This window comes from Microcaecilia unicolor, chromosome 1, assembly GCF_901765095.1.
Source record: "Microcaecilia unicolor chromosome 1, aMicUni1.1, whole genome shotgun sequence".
NCBI lineage: Eukaryota > Metazoa > Chordata > Amphibia > Gymnophiona > Siphonopidae > Microcaecilia > Microcaecilia unicolor.
The window spans coordinates 231,099,551-231,107,815 of NC_044031.1; positions in this window are offsets into that span (position 1 = coordinate 231,099,551).

The following is an 8,265-nucleotide window of genomic DNA, read 5'->3' on the forward strand; positions in this document are numbered from 1 at the left end:
TGCTAGCAGGACAGGAACAACTCCCACCTGAAGACCATTAATACACAAATTAGAAAATTGGTCATTTTACTGTTGTGCTAAAAATGGCCTTAGCATGCGGGGAAAGACCTGCATAAGGGCACGCTAAAGCCACTTTTTAGCGTTGCTTTGTAAAAGGGCACCTACATCATAAATACAAATCATAATTAAAATATTATTGATCCATGAATGAACCAAGTAGAAGCTGATTGTTCCATAGGAGGAGTGGCCTAGTGGTTAGGGTGGTGGACTTTGGTCCTGGGGAACTAAGGAACTGAGTTCAATTCCCGGCACAGGCAGCTCCTTGTGACTCTGGGCAAGTCACTTAACCCTCCATTGCCTTCCGCATTGAGCCTGCCATGAGTGGGAAAGCGCGGGGTACAAATGTAACTAAAATAAAAGTAAAAATAATAAGATATAAATAACTAACTAAAAACATGCATATTTATAAACTTAAGGGAATGCAAAGAAGCACCAAGGGCCATTCAAGCGTGGGATAATCAAGAGTACTTTATTAATAAACCTGATATGGGCCGTGTTTCGGCATTAAGCGCCTGCATCAGGGGTATAATAAAACACAAATAAAAATATAAACATAAAAACCACTGGGCAATTACAATGCAAAAAAAACAAACTCCCCAAAACATTTCAAATACAAAGATAAATAGTCCAATATAAATTGAATGAACAAACTGGCAAAATCTTAGAGCTACCACCACTTATTATATGCCAATCCTGCACTACCGCTGGCCTAATGGAGCCGGTGGAGTACCACCCCATCACACGCCATTTCCAGCAGGGCCGGAATTTATTCCTTCACTGCCAGGGCCCTTACTATCACCTATCACCTAAATAAATGGCGGTAAGGGCTTCCCCCGGAAATGGCCATGCAGTCATAGGCGCCCACTCTGTGGGTGCTTTGGGTGCTCGAGCACCCCCAATATTTTGGGACCCAATCAGAACAAGTGGAACTACTGCTGCTGCAGGGCTGGCGCCATAGGTGGTTAGTGGCCCAACTGTTTGAGGAGGCTACAGGGGGTGGGGTTAGGGGTGGGGCCAGGGGTGGAGCTTAAATCCATAATTATCTGATAACACAGAAAAAATAAAAATAAAAGTCACAATTAATACCTTTTATTAAATTTAGATATTAGATATGTAGCATATGTCAAAGAATAAAGTGGTTGCTCAAAGCATATTCTAACCACAATTGCTCAACTGCAAAACACTATGCACAACTTTGTGCAAAAACACACTCAGAACCTTACTGTACCATAAATATTACACTAGGCAGACCCTAATACACCAATATACCACCCATATGGAAAATGCAGACCGTCAACAATATGAAACAAGGGATCATTATCATCACAATTCTCATGTAGAGCCACAAAACACCCTAATTCATGTTTAATGTGGGATAAAATGCCATAAATAAATAAGTAAATAAATATAAACTTTTAATGTTGAGCACCTGATTCTCAAAGTGGACATATTCCAAACACTATAATGAAAATAAAATGATCTTTTCTACCTTTGTTGTCTGGTGACCTTTTCTGATCATGCTGGCCCAGTATCCGATTCTGCTGCTATCTGTCCTCAGGTGTCAGTGCAAGTCTCTTTGGTATGAATTGCTCATGTGCAGGTCAAGAAGTCATCCTCGTTAAATATCTCCCTGGCAACCCAGGACACCTCCAGCCAACCCCCCCCCCCCTACTCTCCCAGCAGTAAGGTAAACAAATTAAACCATAAACCAATTTCTACAACTGACGCTCCTGCTGTGAGGATGGAGGTAAATCAACAATTTAAACCCCACAGAGCAGCGGGACTCCACAGCTGATCCATCCTGCTGCAGCAGGGGAGGCTTAGCCTTCCCAAGCCTCTTATACCGGGCGCCTATGGCTGGCGCAACCCGGTAAGTGGCGGAGGCAGTGAACGCTGCAGGCTTGCCGCCTCCAGCCTTCCCTTCCCTCTCAGTGTCTTGCTGTACTCTGATTGTTATGTCCTGTTTCTGTGAGGGCAGAACAGTGAGAGGGAAGGGAAGGGAAGGCTGGAGGCGGTGAGCCTGCAGCTTTCACTGCCACGACTTGAGGTAAAATAAATGTTTTAAATTCAGAGCAGCAGGAAGGAAAGGAGGGCTGTTGTGGGAGAAGAGGGCAGGCAAGTGACGGCTGGGGTTGGAACTGGAACTTGGGGGCTGAAAAGGGGGGCTGGGGTGAGTCACTGGACATGGATTGGAGAGGATGGCAAAGGAGAATCGCTAGACATGGATGGGAGAGGAAAGCAGGGGAGAGAGGAGAAATCACTGGACATGGAGGGAAGGACAGGGTAGGGGAGAGAGGAGAATTGCTGGATATGGATAGAGGAGAGGGCAGAAGAGAGAGGAGAGTTGCTGAACATGGATGGATGGAGGGGAGGGCAGGGGAGAGAGGATAGTTGCTGAACATGGATGGATGGAGGGGAGGGCAGGAGAAATGCTGGACATGAATGGAGAGGGAAGGTGATGCACATGGATGGAGGGGAGGGAAGAGAGGAGAAATGCTGGACATGGATGGAGTGGAGGGCAGGGAAGAGAGGAGAAATGTTGAACAGGAATGGATGTAAGGAAAGACAGAGGAAGGAGATGCACACAGATGGAGGGAAAGGGAGAGAGGAGAAATGCTGGATGGATGGAGAGGAGGGAAGACACAAGAAGTAGATGTAGATGGATTGATGGAGGGGAAAGGAGAAATACTGGACATGGATGGAGGGGAGGGAAGACAGAGGAAGGAGATGTACATAGATGGAGGGGAGAGAGGAGAAATTCTGGATATGGATGGAGGGGAGGGAAGACAGAGGAAGTAGGAGAGATGCTGGACATGGATGGAGGGAGGAGAGAAAAATGCTGAACATGGATGGAGGAGAGGGAAGAGAGAGGAAAGACATGTATATGGATGGAGGGAAAGAAAGAAAGAAAGAAAGAAAGAAAGAAAGAAAGAAAGAAAGAAAGAAAGAAAGAAAGAAAGAAAGAAAGAAAGAAAGAAAGAAAGAAAGAAAGAAAGAAAGGAAGAGGAAGGAGATGCATAGAAATGAAGAAGGAGGAAAGTAAAGAAATACATGGAAAGGAAGCCCTGGAAACGGAGTTAAGAGAACAGAGAGCAGAAGAATCAGAGACTGGGACCAACATGATCAGAAAAACAAAGGCACCAGACAACAAAGGTAGAAAAATAATTTTATTTTCATTTTAGTGTTTGGAATATGTCCAATTTGAGAATTTACATCTGCTGTCTTATTTTGCAATGTATAGCAATGTGTTTCTTTGTTTTTTTCTGGTATTGTGTTGCATGCAGAGTCTAGCTTCTTAGGATTTTGGGTTAATTTTTGAAGAATTTGAAGAGGGGCTATCTCTGTTCTGCATGTGTGATTACAAGGCCAAGTGTCTGAATAGGGATCAGTTTGTTAGTTTCTGAGATTTTGATAGCATATTGTTTCAGGTTTGGCAAGACTCTCGGTGTTGGCATGAGTTGCCAGTGCATCCCCAAGTGGGACTACGGTTCTTTACTTCTGGGTATTCAGGAACACTTGGTGGAGCAGGGCATCTTGGCCTTGCAGTGCCACTTCCTATATAATGCTCTTTTGTTCATCAAGATATTGATTCTGTCCTATTGGGTGGCAGAAGATTCACCACCACTATCTGCAGCTATGGTTTTGTCAATATGAGAGAAATGGCCTGTTTTGAACTTAGGATCTATCAGCACAGCAGTCCCACTGTCTCCCACAGCTGATGATAAGAAATGCTGTGGTGCAAGTTTTTACACTTGTACCCTGCAACTACTTAGACAGTAGACAGTAGACTCATTTTGCACACCATTCATTTTCAATTTGGTATTGCTCTGTTATTCTGTTATTGTTTTATCTGACTGTTGTAATAAAATATATTAAAAACAAAACAAAACAAAAGAAAGGTGAATGTAGTCTAAGACTATTTCTTTTGTGGTGGTGGCAGGTGGCGGGAGAATATTGGTTGTGTTCATTCAGCACCCCAATCATTTTGAAAAGTTGGCTCCTATGCATGCAGCAAGTGTTAACCTACCACACAGCCATTTCCTCAGTGGCGTACCGAGGGCAGGGCAGTGGAGGCGGTCCATCCCGTGTGCACGCTGCTGGAGGGGTGCAGAAAGCAGCCGCGTGGCTCTCAGCTCTGCTGGTTCCCTGCTCCCTCTGCCCCAGAACAGGTTACTTCCTGCTGGAGCAGGAAACCAGCGGAGCTGACAGCCACGCGGCTGCTTTCTGCACCCCTCCAGCAGTTAAGAATACACCCGGGGTGAGGGGGTGTCAATGCACGGGGGGGTGTCATGCTGCACCCGGGGGGGGGGGAGGGTGCACACCAGTGATCCGCCCCAGGTGGCAGCCGACCAAGGATCGCCACTGCATTTCCTTTACCTGCTGCGGTAAAAGGGGCCTCAGCATGAGGCAAATCCATGCGCCAATGTTACTGCAGGGCCTTTTTTTTTATCACAGCTTGGTAAAAGGAGCCTTTAATGAGAAATGAATCATAATACATACAGGAGACGTAAATTGTTTTGAAAGGACACTTGCATAATAAATAATGTAAACATTGTGTATTCAATGTACAAAAGTACAATTAATCTTCAATCTTTAAATAAGTGATGTGAACAGAAATACATCCAAGCATTAGCAAAGAAAGGTCATGAAGTGCAAGAGTAATTAGTGTCTTAATTAACAGATTACATAAAACAAAAGAGCAATAGTTAACTGCCATACATCTTACCAATGAGGTAAATCTATACTTTTAAGATAAAAAGCTTGAATGTCATATGGTCAACGGACCTTGAAAAATAAAATGTAAGAAAATGATCAAGATTCCACGTTGTATAATGTCATTATACCACAAACGAATCTCTTACAGATAAATGCAACAAAAGAAAGACTCATGGTTGGTAATTAAATATGAACGAGCCAAGCCTCATAAAGATAACAGCATAATTCAGTGAGTAACTACAAGTTTGAATACATGGTAACAAAGAATAGTCTCGTGACTGATAACAAGTGTGCAGGAACAGAGGGGCCCTTTTATTAAGCCACGGTAGGGCTAATACACGGATAGCGCATGCTAAATCGACACTACCGCCTGGGTAGTCTGGGCACCCGGCAGTAATTCCAAACTTGGCCTGCGCCATTTCCTGCGGTAGAAAATAATTTTCTATTTTCTACTGTGGGGGGGGGGGGGGGGGGGGGGCTTTCCCTGCAGTAATTGGCAGCACAGCCATATTGCTGTGGACTGACTGATTACTGCACGAGTAGCGCATGAGCACTTACCGCCAAGTGAATAGGTGGCAGTAAGGGCTCAGGCAGTATATAGCTGCACACTACTTTTAATTTTAGTACACGGCCATTTACTGTCCTATTTAAAAAAAGGCCCAACGCATGGTAAAAAAACGGTCCAACATGTGATAATTTCAGGCGTCCAGACTAGCGCAGGCCACTTTTTATCGCAGCTTAGTAAAAGGGCCCCAGAGCATTAGGAGAAACTAGAAACACGGTTCAATAAATGAATCAATGTGAGTTTTAACCAATAAAACCAATGCATTGCTCATGATAAAATAGGGGTAGCATTACTAGTACATACAACAAATCGGTCAGTTAATATTGCAATAATAAATCTTATATAATGATGTGATTATATACTTCTAATAGAATTTGCATATAAAGCTACTAAATCTGATTAAAAAAAAATAAACAGGACAAAGGATTTAACACATTCTGCAGCTTCTGCAAATAAGAAAACTCAATCTCGAAAGAGTCAAACTGGCAATGACCTGCTCTCTTTGGTGAGCACATATCCTCCCCCCCTCCCCAGCTGGCCTGGCAATCTCAAATGAGCTGTACCCCCTGTATGCATCCCTGTAACCCCTGACAAGTCACAGAGCTCTATATTTTTCAACTGGGACCTCCCAATTCCTTGCCTCTTCTCTTTATTTTTCTGTCAGATGCGCTGATTCACACAGAGATAAACACAGAATTTATGACAAAAAAAAAAATACCTCACACAAAGGCAGAACTTACAACTAGCAATGCAGTAATCAGTCCATTGCCTGTAGCCTCCATCAGGATGTGTAGTGCGCAAGATATGTGTCTAACCCCCTCCCCCCTTCAAAGGAATTTTGCAGAGATTGTATCCCTCACCATCTCTAGGTGCCTGGGAAAAGGGGCTGCAAATCTCTTCACTGTACACCTAGTAGGGGCACTAGGAATCCCTGAGAGCCCCCAAATTGTCAGTAACAGAATGTTTTATTAGAGGTTTCTAATTATTCATGTTTCATAACATTAAAGGCAAGAGAAAGCAAGATACAGCAATAATCTGAAGAAAATATTATTCAAGAAACAAAAATACTCAAAATCCCAATAGTCCACGTAACTGGTAGGGGGAGGAAAAGAAAAGCATGTAGCAGCATCATTCATGAGGACAAAATCTCAAAAGAAATATAACAACATTAGAAGGTGCCTAGCATTTATATATTATACATGCTCTATAACCTTAAACCACTGTTTCCTGCAACCTCTGATAGATGCTGGAGAAACTGTGGCAAGAAAGGGCCTTTTATTCATATCTGCTGGTCTTGCCTAATAATACAGGCATTTTGGGAAGAGACTTGTTTTCTCAGTATCATATGTAGTTCCTTACAAGAGACTTGAAAGGAACTACATATGATACTCAGTAAACAAGTCCAGGGTACCATTTTTGTCCATAAAAGCTTTATTTTGACTCATGCTTTACAGGTGTAGAGGCAGGTGCATATGTATCACCAGAAATTGTATGGGGCTGTAGAATGAATTGGTGTCATCTAGCTCACCACTGCTTATGAATCACTTAATTTCTCTGTCCATTCACCAGCCATTAGCATGGGGCCGTAAGAAGCAGAGGTCAATATATTTGGACATTTGGGGGCAATGATGGTTTGTAATCATTTACTGCTTTGCAGTTGGAATTTGAATTGGACTGTGACTCATATTGCTTATATATACAGATTAACCTTATACCTGGTACTTGCTTCAAAGATATACATATAAGCCCACTACTTGCAAGTAAATCTCTCTTCTTGATATTTTACATATTCCGAGGAAAAGACTTCAGATACTTAGTTCACACTGTTACCAATTATACAGTGGACCGCGTCGCTCTGCGTCTACTTTTGAAATATCACTTTTCTTTCGTAAATCAGCTGGCGAGTATCCTCATGAGTCTAAAAAAACTTGTTTTCAAACCTTTTTTACATAATTGAGTATTTCCAACTCAATGAGGCAAAACCAGTAAAAGCTCAAAACACGGGAGAAGCCTAGAGGTAGAGGTGAACAAGCAAAATTTAAGCTGGAGACCAAGCTGACCTGGTAGTTTTGCAGTAGCAATGGAATATGGAGAGGGGGAGGGAAGTGAGTGACTGAGGTGGGAACAAAGCAAGAGCTCTCTCCATGATCAGCTTTATCTGAAGATTCCCCAACTCTACTGTACGCAGAGCTTTAAAAATAAATTATAAAAAGAAAACACAGGCTATACAAGCAGTTCCATGTCTTTTATTTTCTGTGGATTCATTTCCTTAAATAATTTGTTGATCATATAACCAAAACAAATTATTTCACCAGCAGCTTTTAGCCAATAATACAAAGGAAGGCCATAGCAACTCATGTTCAACAAATGTTCATAACCCAAGGAAATTATACAGATAACATTATTCAACCAATATTCAACCCTATAAAAATACAAAAGAAATATTACATTCATTTTAGGAAGAAGTGGTGTTTTTTTTTTTACAATAAATTATGCTCTGAAGTATTAACATCAATTTACAGGCAGATTATTTAGAACACAAGCCTGCTGGAGACTACAGAATCAACATTTCCTCTATCACATTAGCGGATGTGTTCTCCTTTCGCATTGGCAACTAAAACCTAACAAAAATAAAATTATACTACGGAATAAAAATTTACAGCCATTAGGAAATAAAAAAACAAAACAGGAAATTTCAGTGTAAGAGTAAAGAGAGTTTTCTATTACAATGCCAAATTCCCCCCCCCCCCCCCCCCCCCCACACTTTTTGGATTCTTTTTGAAAATAGAATTTACCACAATAAACAGCAATAAAGCAAAAACAAAGGGCCCTGGTTTACAAAGCTGCGCTAAAAATGATCATGTGTGAACTGTGTAGATGTCTATAATATTCCATTGGGTGTCTACACGATTAGCAAGCTGTAA